The 19,276-nt window shown below is 44.0% G+C and overlaps 1 protein-coding gene across 4 annotated transcripts in view; it reads left to right on the top strand.

Annotated features, from left to right (window-relative positions):
- Nucleotides 1–19,276, top strand: part of DOCK10 (dedicator of cytokinesis 10) — a 225,709-nt gene that overhangs the window by 51,374 nt on the left and 155,059 nt on the right. The window lies entirely within an intron of this gene.

Genomic DNA, 19,276 nt, shown 5'->3' on the forward strand with positions numbered 1-19,276 from the left:
CCAGTCTCCATTCAGGTCCGACCTTAGACTCCGCCTCCTCCAGCAGAGCCAGCGCTGATTGGCCGAATTCCGTACTCTGGCCAATCAGCACTGGCTAATGCATTGTATTGGCTTGATGAAGCAGTGCTGAATGTGTGTGCTTAGCACACACATTCAGCTCTACTTCATCGGGCTAATAGAATGCATTGGCCAGCGCTGATTGGCCGAATTCCGTACTCTGGCCAATCAGCACTGGCTAATGCATTGTATTGGCTTGATGAAGCAGTGCTGAATGTGTGTGCTTAGCACACACATTCAGCTCTACTTCATCGGGCTAATAGAATGCATTGGCCAATCAGCGCTGGCCAATGCATTCTATTAGCGTGAACTGAGTTTGCACAGGGGTTCTAGTGCACCCTCGGCTCTGCTACATCAGATTGCTACATCTGATGTAGCAGTGCCGAGTGTGCATCAGATGTGTAGTTGAGCAAAACTGACTCAGCACTGCTAAGTCTGCATTCGCATAGGAATGCATTGGCCAGCCTTCGGCCAATCAGCGCTGGCTCTGCCGGAGGAGGCGGAGTCTAAGGTCGGACCTGAATGGAGACTGGTGTGGAGCGATCTTAGACTCCGCCTCCTCCAGCAGAGCCAGCGCTGATTGGCCGAATTCCGTACTCTGGCCAATCAGCACTGGCTAATGCATTGTATTGGCTTGATGAAGCAGTGCTGAATGTGTGTGCTTAGCACACACATTCAGCTCTACTTCATCGGGCTAATAGAATGCATTGGCCAGCGCTGATTGGCCGAATTCCGTACTCTGGCCAATCAGCACTGGCTAATGCATTGTATTGGCGTGATGAAGCAGTGCTGAATGTGTGTGCTTAGCACACACATTCAGCTCTACTTCATCGGGCTAATAGAATGCATTGGCCAATCAGCGCTGGCCAATGCATTCTATTAGCGTGAACTGAGTTTGCACAGGGGTTCTAGTGCACCCTCGGCTCTGCTACATCAGATTGCTACATCTGATGTAGCAGTGCCGAGTGTGCATCAGATGTATAGTTGAGCAAAACTGACTCAGCACTGCTAAGTCTGCATTCGCATAGGAATGCATTGGCCAGCCTTCGGCCAATCAGCGCTGGCTCTGCCGGAGGAGGCGGAGTCTAAGGTCGGACCTGAATGGAGACTGGTGTGGAGCGATCTTAGACTCCGCCTCCTCCAGCAGAGCCAGCGCTGATTGGCCGAATTCCGTACTCTGGCCAATCAGCACTGGCTAATGCATTGTATTGGCTTGATGAAGCAGTGTTGAATGTGTGTGCTTAGCACACACATTCAGCTCTACTTCATCGGGCTAATAGAATGCATTGGCCAGCGCTGATTGGCTGAATTCCGTACTCTGGCCAATCAGCACTGGCTAATGCATTGTATTGGCTTGATGAAGCAGTGCTGAATGTGTGTGCTTAGCACACACATTCAGCTCTACTTCATCGGGCTAATAGAATGCATTGGCCAATCAGCGCTGGCCAATGCATTCTATTAGCGTGAACTGAGTTTGCACAGGGGTTCTAGTGCACCCTCGGCTCTGCTACATCAGATTGCTACATCTGATGTAGCAGTGCCGAGTGTGCATCAGATGTGTAGTTGAGCAAAACTGACTCAGCACTGCTAAGTCTGCATTCGCATAGGAATGCATTGGCCAGCCTTCGGCCAATCAGCGCTGGCTCTGCCGGAGGAGGCGGAGTCTAAGGTCGGACCTGAATGGAGACTGGTGTGGAGCGATCTTAGACTCCGCCTCCTCCAGCAGAGCCAGCGCTGATTGGCCGAATTCCGTACTCTGGCCAATCAGCACTGGCTAATGCATTGTATTGGCTTGATGAAGCAGTGCTGAATGTGTGTGCTTAGCACACACATTCAGCTCTACTTCATCGGGCTAATAGAATGCATTGGCCAATCAGCGCTGGCCAATGCATTCTATTAGCGTGAACTGAGTTTGCACAGGGGTTCTAGTGCACCCTCGGCTCTGCTACATCAGATTGCTACATCTGATGTAGCAGTGCCGAGTGTGCATCAGATGTGTAGTTGAGCAAAACTGACTCAGCACTGCTAAGTCTGCATTCGCATAGGAATGCATTGGCCAGCCTTCGGCCAATCAGCGCTGGCTCTGCCGGAGGAGGCGGAGTCTAAGGTCGGACCTGAATGGAGACTGGTGTGGAGCGATCTTAGACTCCGCCTCCTCCAGCAGAGCCAGCGCTGATTGGCCGAATTCCGTACTCTGGCCAATCAGCACTGGCTAATGCATTGTATTGGCTTGATGAAGCAGTGCTGAATGTGTGTGCTTAGCACACACATTCAGCTCTACTTCATCGGGCTAATAGAATGCATTGGCCAATCAGCGCTGGCCAATGCATTCTATTAGCGTGAACTGAGTTTGCACAGGGGTTCTAGTGCACCCTCGGCTCTGCTACATCAGATTGCTACATCTGATGTAGCAGTGCCGAGTGTGCATCAGATGTGTAGTTGAGCAAAACTGACTCAGCACTGCTAAGTCTGCATTCGCATAGGAATGCATTGGCCAGCCTTCGGCCAATCAGCGCTGGCTCTGCCGGAGGAGGCGGAGTCTAAGGTCGGACCTGAATGGAGACTGGTGTGGAGCTATCTTAGACTCCGCCTCCTCCAGCAGAGCCAGCGCTGATTGGTCGAGTTCCGTACTCTGGCCAATCAGCACTGGCCAATGCATTTCTATGGGGAAAAGTTAGCTTGCGAAAATCGCAAACTGACAGGGATTTCCATGAAATAAAGTGACTTTTATGCCCCCAGACATGCTTCCCCTGCTGTCCCAGTGTCATTCCAGGGTGTTGGTATCATTTCCTGGGGTGTCATAGTGGACTTGGTGACCCTCCAGACACGAATTTGGGTTTCCCCCTTAACGAGTTTATGTTCCCCATAGACTATAATGGGGTTCGAAACCCATTCGAACACTCGAACAGTGAGCGGCTGTTCGAATCGAATTTCGAACCTCGAACATTTTAGTGTTCGCTCATCTCTAGTAACGGTGTGTCATTTCTTATATATATATTAAAATGATGTGCTAAAAAGATTATTTTCATATGGAATCTGGCCGCTTGTGCTGGATACAAAAGCCATGTTTCCATAATGGAACATATACTTATTGCTGGCAAGCACTGCCTCATAATAATGAGAACAAGTTAACTCCAAGTACTTCAGCGCTCTGCTGTATATTGTGAGAAATGCAAGAACTGTAAATGTGGCTTATATATACCATAAGAATTACAGCCATTTACTGGGGGCCACAAAGTGACAATTGCTGCTCTGGGATAGCTACATGGAAATGGCAGTAGTCACGTTTCTTGGCTTTCCCATTGCATACATTGACCTTGACTTTATGCTGTGAAGATTCTTTATTCCAAATTTAGAAACCAGAAAAGCACACTTTTTTCTTAAAAAAAAGAGCTAAATACAACAATATTATTGTGGGCAAGTAAGACCGTTTGTTTCTCTTTCAGACGGTTTTATAAATCCCCTAAAGGAGATTGCTTGTTTAGTTTTACCTGTCTTAGGACAGACATGGATGGCCTACCTGCTATCAGTATCCAATGAGCGAACACTGCTGTGCACCTGGCGATCACTAAGCCAAAATTGCAGTTGCATAAGTGTTACTTTATCTCCTGTTGCCTCAGCTTGAGGTCGCATACTTGGCAATTTACTGTAATAGGTCAACCATGCAGCCTTAAGAACAAACTCATCAAATTTATTTTACCCACTAAATTGTATTATCCTTTATTAGAACTCTTTATTGTACCATTCCTCTGCTATTCTTCCTGGAAAGGTAATTGTCAATTGACTAGTGGTTTTTATCATTCTCCTTGTCAATAGAGTTTCTGTACACAGTCTATGTCTGTCTGTATACAGTCTATGTCTGTCTGTATGTTAGGATGGGGTCCCGCAGGCTTCCCGTCCAGCGCATAGCGCCACCTGCGGGCCAGTCCAACCCTCGCCTTCGGCATCATGCAGTGAGGTGTCTGGAGTCTAAATCCAGCTTTCGGCCCACTGAGCATGCTCAGACATTTTGGAGCCGCTCAGAGGCTAAGTGCCATTCTTTCCCTACTGAGCATGCTCAGACTTTTTGGAGCCGCTCAGAGGCTAAGTCCCATGTTGCCCATACTGAGCATGATCGGTGGCATCATGGCCACCGCCCTGTTGGGCGGGAACTAGCCTTTATATGGTATGAGCCGACGCCTGCCCGGTGCTCACACTTTCACTAAGTACCTTGAGACAGGAGGTTAGGGCCAGGTTCCTGTTAATGGTAGGAGCAGTCTCTAGGGATCTAGGTAGAATTCCTTGGTCCTGCCAGTGGGAATCAGTAGCCATTTAACTGTCTTCTCACTTTGTAGCTCCTAGCTGTTGCAGGAGCATGTTTTGTTGCTGACCTGGGGTGAAGGTTAACCCTTGGCAGCCTTGCTGTTTCAGCTGTACTGTGCACCTGTCCAGTAAGGTTAACTGGCAGGGTGTTGTTGCAGCTTGTTCACATTGTGTACTGCACCATGTGACTGCCAGTGCAGTTTAACTGGTAGCACACTGTTCAGACCTTACAGCCGCCCATCTGGGCCTGTGGACCTCGCTGCAGTGCCTTGTAGACAGTGCCAGATTGTCTAAAGATGTAGGAGAGCTCATAGGTCCTCTTTAAGACCAATATATATTATAGTTCAGTTTACTGCAACCATTCATCCCTACATCTAGTTTATCTACTACATTCACTATAGAAGTTATTACCCTTGGCATTTCCATAATGACCATAGGCCTCGTGGACGCTATAGAGCCGTGTACAAGGAGCCTGTACAATGAATCCCTACAGCTTCATGGTACAGATCTGGACCTATGAGTTGATTCTGTATGTATAGTTATGAGAACAGAGACATATATAGAAGGAGTAGAGGCCTATAGACTTCTAGGGGAGCCATGTGCAGGAGCTGATATCTATGAAATGTCATTATTATTGAATTTAGTGCTTATTTTGAGGAAAATTGCTGAAAATAACTATGCAGACTAATATAGATACCATAACTATGTAGGATAATAAGGATATAACACTGTGTACAGTGAATTACAAGAGACTCTAAAAGTTTTCTGTTTTATGCAGACGTTAAACATTTAACACATTTGTGGGATGGCAGTATTTCTTCTGAAAGATATATTCATGAAGAAGAAGCAATACAGTAGCTGTCTGGGCTGCTCATCTATTATGAATGTGCAGTGAAAGGTATCATCCACTACAATAAATGTGCTCGCTCAAGGAAAACATAGTACTGAGCGCTCGCCTCAAGCATCTCCCAGTAGCAGCTCTGCCGGCTCTTCCCTTCTGATTTGTGTTTTTATGTGAGTTCTGTTTTTTCTTCACGCATTTCTTTCAGTTTTGTAAGCTATAAGATGGTGGATAGAAGAGTAAAGGTCCCATTACTTTATTGTCTCAATATCCATAGTACTTGATTGGCCTTGACTAGCAGAGTCTCCACTTTGCCAACAGGTCAGAGTTTGGTGCTAGCTTCCAGGAAATTGCAGAGACAGATCAGTATGAGGATGTGGTCACTGTGGGCACCTTGGAGGTTGGTGTCACAGGAACAGAGCTCTTGTAGAGATTCGCCATCATATTGCCAGCTGGCATGCTGTGTGGTTTGGGGAGACGAGGCAGATCAGCAGGAGGACGATGTCATGGGGAGAATGTGCTGTGTGGTCAGGCAGTGCTATGGCATGGAGAATATAGTGCTGGCTACAGACACAGGGAATCGGGTTACCTGTTATAGGGAAGTTTCACGCTTATTGTAGGGTGGGATGTATAGAGAATGGGGCGTTGGGTGTCTTATTCTGATGTGGGGTACATTGCAGTGATCCAGAGCTCCACTTCTTCCTGAGGAGATGGCTGTGGTACAAAGTGTAGCAGTGTACATTGCACATTATCACGTTATAGCGTTCTTGTCAGGCGGTAGACCGCTCACTAAAGTATAAATATCTGGTATAATAGATATACTAATATCATGGTTGACTGCATGCTATAGTAACATTGAATCAACTTACAGATGAATGTATACTTGGCAGGCTCCATCACTTGGATACACATCAGGCCTTAGTGTAGAATCTTTCTTATGCCACTTTCATGTTTCACTTGGCATTTTTTATTGTCAGGATTGTTGCTATATATATTGATATGCCAGTAGAATTACATAAAAAGACCCTAATTTTTTTTCCCCTCATACACTCACAAAACCATAGTTACAGAACGTTGTATGTAACAGCGCCACTCCCCATCACACCGACCTGCCAAAGGGAGCAAACAGGTCACCTGGCCCGGCGGTACTCCAGTGCTTTCAGAGATTGGTCCCAAAGAATACGCACCGCACTCACAGGTCACAATGTCACTGGGCTCTACACTTGCCGGTGGTTACAGCAGGATTATGTAACAATTCACGAAAGATAAGATATACAGCAACTTTGTAGGTAACACAGAACACAGATACTACAGTGTTACTATAGTGTGAAGTCAACCACAACTGTGTGTGTGTGTTTTTAACCAATAATATTATCTAGGTGGCATAAAACCAGAGATACAACCATTTGATAAATGCTTCACCTCTGAATACTGCATTGAGCACATGTGTGATCCCTGGCAGGGCTTAGTTAGGGCATTGCTAAATGAAACTTTACAACCTGTTTTCTATTAAAAGAAGATTTGACACATAAAGTATATTGCAGAAATGTCTCCTCCTCCCTCCTCCCCGACACAATAGCAAAAAATAAAATAAAATGGGAATTACACTTTGATGTCAGTCAAGCACTTGAAGTCACTATTATGTCTTCCTCCACCTTACTTGATAGATGACTTGTAGGTAGAAATGGGACACAAGCAGGCATTGCAAAACAGATATCTGTACTGTTGGATATGGCAGTATAGCAGTATGGCGTTACGCCAGCTGCACGAGTGCGGACAACTACATGTGGTACCTAACAGCTTTAAGAGGTTGTTACAGGACTGTGGTACCTGTGGCACCTAAAAGCCCCTCTGCAATGTAATAACAATGACATCTGGCTCCAGTAATACGCTGACATTAAGTCAGCCATGAATGCTGGGGGGTGAACCCTGAAGAATAGTGAATACAGTCTGCACCGCAGTGTGAGCGGAAGAAATGTGATGTTATTTAGGCATGAAGATAAAGATATACAGTCCTCCTCCTCTGCATGTAACAGAAAGCCAACATTGATGATGGTATCTGTCGTGGAAGCGGGAGGATTTTCTATGCTAAAATGCGGTTATTACCCACAGATACTGACCTAACATGGCTCTCTCAGGTTTCTTCTTTTTCATGAAAAAAGTATTGCAGTAGGCTGTAGCATTATTACAACCAAAACGCAGTGAAAACCTGATGAAACAGACCCTCATATGAACAGGGCCTTATTCAGTGTATACTTTTCTACACTTTTTTTCCACTTTGCATGTATAACTATATGAATAAATGGGTATTTTCCATTCCACTTCTCATTACTACAGTATATATTTCTACATGATCTAACAATATCTGTACTAGTTGGACAGCACCCATCAAGATTCAGTATTGACAAGGTGGAATGGCAATACCCTGCTGTCTATTTATTCATACATTTCCAGGAGGAATAATAGAGGAACAATGCAGTGCAGGGCTCCAAGAAAAATATGTTCCAGAAATATTCCATGGAAGATACAGAAAGATTATGAATGATAATCTGTTTTCCCTTAGCCCAAACAGCAGCACAACTGGGGTATTTCTGCCCCTATGAGCTGTTAGGACAGGTGGAATTTTTAATTACCTAACAGCTTTTGACCCCTATAAGAGGCCGGAAGACCTGCTCCTCCCTTGTGTTAGTAACAAGTATGATATACAGAGAGCAATTTATGCCAAGAGCTACACACACATACACAAATCTGTACAATAGCACCTCTTAGGGAGGGAGCCTTGTGCTGCTGTTTGGGCTAAGGGAAAACAGATTATCATTCATAATCTTTCTTTCCCCCTACGCCCAACAGCAGCACAACTGGGGATTTAGCAAGTATTATCTCCCCTAGGGCGGGACCTCCTGGCAGGCTGATGCCAAGACGGAGTGCCCAAATGCTGTAGCATCGGCCGTACGCCAGTCCAATCTGTAGTGTTTGGCAAAAGTCAGCTGTGAGCTCCAAGAGGCTGCAGCACATATCTGCTCTAGAGAGAGGAACCGTGGAAGGGGGGGTGTACTGAGAGGGAATTAGAAGGGGGCATTCTTACGGCCACGAGATGAGCCCCGACCTCTTCCTCTCCCGGATCGCCGCTGGCCTCTGGTGCCTCTCCAGGTGCCTCTTCCTCGAAAGGAGGTACTCCGACCTTCAAGAGGCTGTGGCAGGTTCTTGCCCTTGGAGTCAGCCCAGCCTTCCATGATGTGGTCGAGCTCCCTTCCGAACAGCCATCCGGGCTCAAAGGGGAGACCACAGAGGCTATTTTTGGAAGTAAGGTCAGCCTTCCAGGGCTTCAGCCATAGGGGTCGGTGAGCCACAGTAGCCAGTGCCATGGATCTAGCCGCCAGACGGGTCTGAAAATGGGTAGCCTCTGTCAGGTGATCCACCAACAGCGTGATGTCGGACACTGCCGTGAGGAGATCATCACGATCCACGCCGGAATCGATGTCCTTGGCCAGGGATGACAGTTCTGCGCGTAAGCTCATTCGCGACCATGCCCAAAGAGGCCTGGGCAGAGGCGGACGAATATACACGCCTCAAAGATCCTTCGACTCGGCGATCCATGGGGTCCCTGAGGCCCGAGCCGTCCTCTGATGGAAGGATGGAGCGCCTTGATAACTTGGCCACGGCGACGTCCACCTTTGGTGTGGGACCCCACGCCTTTAGTTGACTTTCAGAGACGGGAAAAAGTGCCTTGAAGCGTGTGGATGGCGCAAAGGATTTCTCCGGGTGCCTCCATTCGCCCTCCATCTGGCAGAGCATCTCCGAAGAGGGCCTGAAGGTACGAGACCTATGGCTAGAGCCTTCCCCGCCTTCCCGGTCTCTCATTCTTAGGGTCTTGAATACTCTGGACATTTTGTCCAGGGGAAAAATCTCCTTCTCCTCCTCCGTACTAGAAGACAACTCCACATCCCTGAGGCGCAGTTTTTCCAGAGGCAGCAGGGACAATTCACAATCCAGCCATGGCCTCTTGGCCAGGGAGACGGCTTCCATCCTTTTCATGGAGTCCTGGACGTACCCCTTCACCCAGGAAACCATCTCTCGCATGGGAGTTGTTTCAACAGAGGGGGCCCTTCACCCCTGACAGAACCGATATTGGGAGTCATCAGGCAGCGGCACTCTACAGGAAGCGCACGCCAGATGCTTCCTTTTGGAAGCAGCCTTCCTTCTAGGAGGAACAGTGGAGGAAGAAGAAGACATTCTGAGGAGGAAGAAAAGGATACACTAACTACTTACTGCCCCCAGGGATGCAACTCCACAACCTCCCCCCCCCGGCCATGTCCACCAAACCTTAGTCAATGAAGACAGCTCTCCAGCAATGAAGTGACCAGGGAGCTTCACCAACTGATGTGCTTGCAACCGGAGCGACAAGCACTAACTGAAGCTCTATGGGGACTTAAATAGGCCAGGGGGCAGGGTTTTGCCCGGAGCCCCGCCCAGGGGGCAGGGGCTACAATGGAGCCAGAATCTCCATGAGAAAAGGGGAGGGGGGAAGACAGGGGGGAGGGGGGGGATCCGACTCAGGTATGGTCCCAAGGACCGGGGGACCCCCCCCCCCCCCCCCCGAACTACCACGGCAATGCTCGTGTCTAGGGGTTATTCTCTTTCCGTCCGCCGCGAGACCAGCGCACTGCGCATGCGCGGCGGACCCTGCTAGACGGCGGACCCGAGGAACCTGAGAAAGGTTCCTAGGCCTAGCGTTCCTATATCCGGGAAAAGCCCCGACCCGGCACGCCAGCCAGACAGGAGCGCGCACGAGCCAGCAGGGTCCCCACCGGGAGAAGAGGACCCCTGCTGAAAAAAGAAGAGGATGTCCAAGAAAAAGATCTTCCGCTGTCAGGTACGGATGGGGGAGAGTAGTGGACCCCTATAGGAGGTCAGAACACCTGCTCCCCCCCTGACCACCTGTCCTGTCCCACAGGACAGAAAAAAACACAAGGGAGGAGCATGTCTTCCGGCCTCTTATAGCGGTCAAAAGCTGTTAGGTAATTAAAAATTCCACCTGTCCTAACAGCTCATAGGGGCAGAAATACCCCAGTTGTGCTGCTGTTGGGCTTAGGGGGAAAAGTATTTAGTGCAAAAGACATATCAGAGGAGCTGATAAAGAGACGAAAGTGCCTTATGTAGCAAAGTTGCTGCGAGAAGTCAGAGGAACGTTAAAAGGGCTTATCTTTATGTTTTGATCCTCCTCTAATAATTAAAGAAAAATGAATACCTCTCCTATTCTTACTACTTAGAATCCTCTCTGTGCAGAGATGTACCAATCAGCTTCTAACCACATTTGGCCACATCTCCTCTCCTGTTCCTGTAACATAGTCAGACGTCTACACACTGACAGAGTAAGATCACTGGAACAATAACTAGCCATATCTAGTGGTTAGTTTCTTGTATGGGAACCACCAGGAGGAATATATACAGCTAGTGTTACTGTACTTAGCTATTGCTTCAGAATATAGGCAGAAATCTTTGGTGTTATGTACTTTCTTCTCCCTGGTGCCATCCCACCCCTCTTTTCACTTGGAAGAAGAAATGTCATTTAGACAATGATCATCAATTTAATTATCAGTTTTTTTCCTATTTCACATTTGTGTCCAGTTTTACACTATATTTTTTTCTGCACTTTTGTATCCAGGTTTCGCATACATTTTAATGGCATTTTTCTCACTGTGGTCAGATGTTAATTAATTAAATTTTCTTTGGCTTTTTTCACATTATATGTCATCTTTTGTTCTCTTGCTTTTTTTTTTTTAATCTAGAGCCTAGAGTGGCTTGAAAGGAATGAGACTTATATAAGAAGCTCTTAGGATAAGGCCTCATTGGACAGAAACGCAACGCGGGAACAACTGCGGCGTGAACGCATTGTGGTTCTTCCTGCAGTGCTTTGAACAGAAAGTTTACTGAGTTTTCCTCCGCTGACTTTCTGTTACAATTACATCTACGGGGACGCTGCCAGCGTTTCCGTAGATATAATTGACATGCTGCGATTTGCGAAGCCGCAACGGTTTTGGAAATTGCAGCGTGTCCGCGCTGCGATTTTTTTTTCCTGCAAAGTGGGCATGGGATTCGCATGAATCCCATCCACTTTGTAAGTACTGTAAAACGCCTCAATTTTTTGCACCGTAGGCAAATTGCGGCGTTTCCTGCCTGTGGGGCCCTAGATTTATAGTTTTGCATTCTGTTAAATGCACTCCTGGCTCTGGCTTAAAAAACTACAGCAAAATCTGCAACAACTAAAAAATGCAGCTTTTTCACAACCTGTGGCACCATTCCTGCCAGATTGTCTGGTATTGCAGCTCATCTCCATTAAAAGATGTTACAAAGTTACTGGGAGAAAGCCAAAATGTATTTCATAACCTGTGGCAACCCTTTTAAATGTATAAAGCCTCAGAGAACACCATCGTTTAGACAATTCTGATCATCCAAGCATTGCATTGCAAGACGAATCTATTCTGACATTGCCATACATATTTATTTCCATAGTCTTTCTCACCCCTCCCTCTCATGTAGCCATATTTTTAATTTTAGCCTGTATGTTACTCATATGGTTGTATGACTCACATTATGCACAGAGGAACTGTATCTTCCCCATTCTCACTTCCGATAATTAGTGTCAGTGCATCTGATTTTATGTAGTTAAAGGGGTTGTCCCATCACAAGGATCCTATCTATACTGCTTGTTAATGTGGATGTAACACTTTTTCCTAAATACACTGCTTCAGCAAAACTGCTTTGTTTGTCCACTATCTTACTTTATTCAATTCTTTGTGGCCACAGCCCTGACTTAGCTGCTCATGAGTCAAGTGATGTATCTGCTGCTCTCAGGGGGAGGAGGATGGGCTAAGTGCACGGGAGCGAGCCTGTGTATCTAGCTATTCCTGTGTCTACACCATGTGACCTAGGTTCCTATTAGCAGATAGAGGAGAGGAGCTGCTTTCATTTCTTCTGTTCTCCCAGTTATCAGGCTAGCTAATTCAATTGTGTTCATTATGGCAGAGACAGGCAGTCTCTGTATGTAACACAGAATGGAGTTGCTGCTGCCTGTACTTCATAGTCCAATATGGGGGGCGGAGCTAACGGCAGGTTGCATGTGAAACCCCGCCCACCAAATGATGCAAGAAACCAGGAAGAAAGAAGATTTTACATCAGTAAAGACTGGTGAGTATGCGACGTGGGAATACCCCTTTAAAGGGGTGGTCCAATTTCAGACAAAAACAGAGACTGATGTTATTTTTTTGTAGAGTGAAAAGTTATGTCATTTTTCAATGTACTTTCTCCATCAATTCCTCACAGCTTCTAGATCACAGCTTTTTACATTCATTGCATAAAAATCCGACCATGGTCATGTGATTTACGGTCCATGTTCATGTGATTTACGGTCCATGGTCATGTGATGGACACAGGTGCACAGCCTGTTACAGTCACAGCCCAGTAATCAGACACCTGCCTAGTAACGAGCTGTGCACCTGTGGGCAATGTGTACAAATTGTAACATTTTATCTATTTTTTCACTGGTGACAAAGTCACATACAGTGTGTTTATTGTGTTGGCAAACCGTCCGGGGGAGTCTGCATGAGGTTCACCCCAAATGGACTACTGAATGCATTGGCAAATGTGTGCAGTGAAAGCACACGGACTTCAAAGACTATAATGGGGTCCGTGTGCTTTTCACACGAGTCAGGAAAGTAGATCGAACTCCCCCGATCGGATTACCAACGCAGATGTGAACGAGGCCTCACTTGCATTGGAATAAGTGGGGATCTCCAGCACTGTGTGAAGTGGGTGGCTGCCTGTGATCAGAAAACCACTAATCTTGGACATTTAACCCTTTGGCAGCTTTTTTTGTTAAAGATTTTGTTTTCGAGCCAAATCCAGGAGTGGAATGAGCAGAAGGAAGAAGTATAAGAACTTTCTATATATCGCACATTCCTCTTATAGACATTCTTGGCTTTCACTCAAAAAAATGCAAAATCTGCGACAAATTTTTGCGAATCCCATACCCACCTTGCGGTAAAAACTTGCAGCATGTCAGTTATATCTATGGAAATGCTGGCGGCTTCCCTGTAGATATAATTGTAACTCAAAGTCCACGGAGAGGAACTATGCAAACTTTCTGTTTAAAGCGCTGCAGGAAGAACCGCTATGTGTCGCCGCAGTTTTTCACGAAGTGCTTTATAGCTGTGGGTTGTCCCGTGGGGCCATAGCCTAAGACAGCATTTTTTTCCACAGCATTTCCAGCATGCTAAAATTCCTCCAAGCTGATGTGCAAGACATATGGAAACATATACAGTAGATGCAGTTATATCTGCAAAGGTTCACATACTTTCACCACTTACAGATATGGGCTGTTGGATCATTTTCTCCTATAAATTAATGACCAAGTCTATTATTTTTTACTCTTATGTTTGATTTGGTTTTCTTTATCTACTTTTAGGACTTGGGTGAAAATGTAAAGTAGTTTTAGGTTAAATATAGATAGAAATATAGAAAATTCTGTAGGGTTCACAAACTTTCCAGAATTACTGTATTTACAAACTGCAGATCTGTACTTTTGGCATGAGGAATGTTCTTTTCACGCTTGACATCATCAGGACTGCATTGAAGTTTAATGGGTTTATGCTCATTATTTTTAAGCATCAGTCATTGCTCCGTCGATATATAAAATCAATCTGCGCAGTGTTTTGTAGGATCCTTGGAGCCAGAACACTCTGACCTCTATTATGATAAATACTCTTGGAGGATGCCACCAGCAAACGTCATTTTTTAGTTCTGAATGCAGTATGTATACTTCTTACAATAGATCTTTACTAGGAAAGGTTGGTGGCTGGAAAGAGGTTGTAAACAATTGTATTACCTTTGCGGATTGCGAACTGTCTATCTAATAATACAGTATACAAATAAGAGGCCAATACTGCATAGCAAGTGTGGAGAAACTCATATAGCAATAAATAGAAAAAACTTTCACACTCTAATAGAATAAAACTATTCAAGTTTAAGTAATATCTAAATAGAAAAAACATACAGATACAAATAACATCATCTAATAGAAATACAAATATTGTGGGGAATCAAAGAGATAATAGTACCAGTAAACACCAAGGTGGTATGTGTAGTACAAGGTGACACAATAAGTAATAGGTAGTGAATAGAGTATCTGTAAAAAGCAATATATATGCCCATAAGACCATAGTATATATTATGCACAAACCCCATTACCCTTGGACTTTTGGTCCTTTATCTACAGACTTTAGTTAAAATAGTAAGGCTGCCTTCACACGGAGTAACGCCGGGCTTGTAAAAATCCTCATTCACAGCCATACACGCGAGCACTGCGGAAGGCTCCCGAACACTTCCCATTCACTTCAATGGGAGCGCTCGTAAAGCCGGCTTTACGAGCGCTCCCATTGAAGTGAATGGGAAGTGTTCGGGAGCCTTCCGCAGCGCTCGCATGTACGGCTGTGAATGAGGATTTTTACAAGCCCAACGTTACTCCGTGTGAAGGCAGCCTTACTATTTTAACTAAAGTCTGTAGATAAAGGACCAAAGTCCAAGTGTAATGGGGTTTGCGCAGGACTAGTATTAGAACCAAGTAAGGCTAGGTTCACACCTGCGCCTATAGAGGTTCCTCTCTGGCGTTTCCCTAGGTATAATTAACATGCTGCAATTTCCAAAACCGCGCCAGATTTTGAAATCACTGCGTGTCTGCAGTGCAGTTCTTCCCGCGATGTGGGCATGGGATTCACTAGAATGTTATGACTGTAAAACGCCCTATAAAACGCCTCAGCCTTAAGTGGATTAGGTTTCCATTTATCGGGTCCCCAAGTGGATCCAAGGAACGGAAAGCCGAACGCGGTTGTGAACCTAGCGTAAGATCAGGCAAATGCCAGGATTGGCAGGAGGAGGAAGGGTGGACTGCTTCTGTCTACTCTATATCCATTGTAGGTTATCTTACACAGAATAGTAAAAAAAATAACTACGTAGGATACTGCAGTGTTTTCTCTGCTGTCTGTGAGAGGATTTTCTAAATACTACAGTAGTAATGTGCTAATATAAAGAGATAGGTGTCTAATCTCAGTTCCTTTCAAGACCTTATTCTTCTTTTTGCTGTTATGTGCAAGATTTGTCTTTTGCATCCCCTATATTGTGGAACTCACTACCATGATACATAAGAGGACCCTGAAGACCCACGTCTTCAGGAGAGCCTGCCACGTTCAATAACCATACTACCACCACATCACTATTAGAGGAGCTTTGATCCTGATACTGACTCTATCCCCGTTCCTATAGATTATAAACCCGATAGAGGCTGGGTCCGCTACCCTTCTGTACCAGTTGGTCACTACATTAGTGTATTCTGTTTGTAAACCCTCACCAGATATGCACCATGGAATTAAATATAATAATAATAATAATAATAATAATAATAATAATAATAATAATAATGATTAATAATAATAATAAATGTATCTCTGTAAGGAAAATATGTAAAGTTACTACTATGGTTTTCATAGCCAAATGCTCAGATACCTGAAAAGTGAACTGAATGAGTATATGTTAATCCAATCTGTTTCACGGTTAGTCCTACATCAGCTCGCTGTTCATACTTTACCTGCAATATCTGTTGGAAGGTTATGGTAACCTTGAATAAACTTTTTCAAGATTTTGGAATGAAGGTTAGAATATTTTTGAGTCTGTACACTGTTATATCCTTAGTGTTGTTGAGGTCCCGGTGGGTTTTGTATAAAATAACCACCAATACAGTATTTTTTATTCTTATTTGATGCTTTGAATAAAATAAAGTTGTTTACTTGAAAGCATCGTACAAATCTTCAGGTGGTGAGACTGAAATTTTACTTGCTAATACAAGCTTTTTACTATCTTACCTCAGATATAACCATTTGTTATGACAGCTATGCTACTTAGAAGCGAATATTTTTGCATATTTATAGGAAGCAATGACACACTGAAAACTGGAAAACCTTGGGGAATCCCACACTAAAATGCACCTGCCCGAAACTGAATGTACTGTAATTATTAGACCTTGTTCTTCAATGTAACTGTATTAAAGACTAGATCCAGCTGAGCTGTGAGGTCAGGATGTGTACAGCTGGTATCGTTGGATGGTTTCATATCAGATCTGAATGGAGCGCTTCATTGTTATTCATATTTTTCTGTTACTAAGAATCGGTGGTGGTTTGATACATTGTTCATTAGTCATAAAGGGATGAAAGTGATGTCACTGACACCATGTTCTTCACCCAAGCAGGATCGACAGGCCTTGCATTGAAAAGATATTATAAAGGAATAAAGGGTTGTTTTAGCAATGGTTTGGTCTGACTAAGGCTGGCCATACATATTACATTTCAGGAGAGCGCCATGAGAGCCGTCCAACTGATTATAAGATTCTTCATACTATATGATCAGCAGTGTGAATAGATCTCTTATTTTCTATAGGACCGAGCACATGGCCATCAAACTCTGCAGTGTGAATACAGATCAAAGAGATCAACAATAACACTGTAATAATATTACCAATGTAGTATAATAATATATCTCTCATTATCACAGACAGCCTTTAGTATGAAAGCCGACATCCAAGAAACAGCTATTGGAATATTCTTTTATACAGTTTTGTTGCCACAGCCTCTTAGGAGCAATATGTGATACATGCTATTGTTGAATATAAGAATAGGGGGAGTCCTCATTGAACAACTCAATTCCAAAATTAGAAGACTCACTTTTTTTTTTACAGATTTTTTAATGCTGTATATAGATTTTTTTTTTGCTATGTATATACTGCCATAAATTAGTGCATCAATCACTCAAAAGACTTCAGACAGTAATAGACCCTTCTTCAGTCAGTGTATGCAGTAGTATGCATGTTGCTTCTGATGGGACAACCTCTTTAAAGACGCCATTCATTTGCACATAATTATTGCTCTTGGCAACAATAACATTAAATAAAATTACAACTAAGGGGGAGTTCACACTTGCACCTGCTGCCAGTCCATCATGAGTCCGCATGAAATTGCAGAAAAACAAATTGGGAACAGTTAGCAAACAGGCCATTTTAAAACCTATTCATGACCATGGGTTTTTAAAGCAATCCGCAGATGTCCATTTGCAGTCTCTCCACCGTGAATCTGCTCTTTTTGGACGGACACAAAAAGTCCTGCATGTCCAACTTTGTGTTCGTCTAAAAAAAGCGGATTCATGGTGGAATGGCTGCAAATGGACACCTGCGGATTGCTTTAAAAACCCATTGTAGTGAATGGATTTTTAAATGGACCAATTGCAAACCATTCCCAATGTGTTTTTCTGCAATTTCAGTGGATTCCCGATTACTGTGCTCTTCATTTCTGTAATGCTGTTTTATAAGTGGAGGTAAACTTACTACTCTCCTATAGCTCCCAAAGACATTGGTATTGAAAGCAGCATACATCATAAGCCCTGCACTTGTCCATTACTGGCACATAACCTAGCAGCACTGGAGGATAGAAGAGTGTGCCATGTTCATACATGATATTAGAAAAGTAAGGTTACTTTCTACCAGATTCACCGCCACTCTCGTCTATGGGCTATGTATGGTTTTGTAATATAACACCTATATCTCTCATAACGGTGGTTGTTTTATATAAGCTACAGATACAGTGTCACTCTTGTCTATGGGCTGTGTGTGTTATTGTAGTTTAATGCCATTTAGGTGGGTTATGGGGCTGTGAAAGAACAAAGTAGCCATATATAAGTGAACACAATTAAAGCAAAGCTTCTACAGTATATTCAGTGGTCTGTACTCTGTATGTATATGTTTTATTGCTGTGTAAGTAATGAGTGAAAGATAATATTCATTGAAAAGTCTGAGGGTTTCACTAAAGAAAAATCACAGTGCATTATCTTTTATGTGCACATATGGATTAAATTAACTCCTAAATGTCCACCAATAACCATTTTAAGATGGTCATTATGGAGCTTTATTGTACAGTGCTGTAGAATAGCTCCTGTGCCATCCTATAGCAGGTCCTCTACTGATGTGATGGCTGGGATTGGAGAAAGTATACTAGTACGTTATTAGCTTAAAATGAAGATAAAAATAGTCATATCAGAACGTTAGCAAAATGTGGTTGTTTTATAAAACAACATTTAAGCAAAACTGGAACAATTAAAACCAATCAACAGAACTTTTACTTTCTATTCTGCATTCACACTTTACTGAAACCTCTTTTTACCTTTGCATCCTGAAATGGCTTCCTATTCTCTTTGAAGTTTTTTACCGGAAACACCCTGCATTGTGTGCACAGCGTGCAGAGATTGCTTATACATGACACTTTTCTAATAAAGATACTTGCTTATTACTAAGACTTGTACATAGAGTTGTCAAATCTCATATGATGCTGATTATTTTCCCAAGGAGATTTACTTTCTATTCAAGTGAACAGGAGTTGAGTTTCTACACAGAGAATAGAGCTATCTGCTTCTCGCTCTGTTCTCTGTATAGTGACTGCTGAGAACATCTGGTTGTCAGTCCCCCACCATACTGATATTGATGACCTATCCTAATAATCAGTATTATTAATTAACCAAAATAGGATAATAAGCTGCATACTAAATCCAGTACAACAACCAGGAACCCACTACACCTAACCATATATCCTACAAATGTTTCTTAGAAAAATCCAACAAATATTTGACTTATCATATCGAAATAACATAATAATAGTAAACATATTTTTATTACACCAAGTTATACAGATATCTGAGGGCGGGTTCACACCTGCGCCCAGTCTCCGCTTTGTGGGTTTCCGTCTTCTGCCCGAGAAACTGAACAGGAGACGGAAACCCGGCAGTCAGTGTCCGTCCGTAAGAGTCGTCTTGTCTCCACGCCAAAACCGTTTTTTTTTAACTGGACACAAAGTCCTGCATGTCTGATTTTATGTTCGGTTAAAAAAAAATGGTTTAGCGGCAGAGACGAGAAGACTCTCATGGATGGATACTTTTCAAACCCATTCAAGTGAATGGGTTTGAAAACTGACTGTGGATTTCCATCTC

The sequence above is a fragment of the Leptodactylus fuscus genome, chromosome 3 (genome assembly GCF_031893055.1).
Source record: "Leptodactylus fuscus isolate aLepFus1 chromosome 3, aLepFus1.hap2, whole genome shotgun sequence".
Taxonomy (NCBI): Eukaryota; Metazoa; Chordata; class Amphibia; order Anura; family Leptodactylidae; genus Leptodactylus; species Leptodactylus fuscus.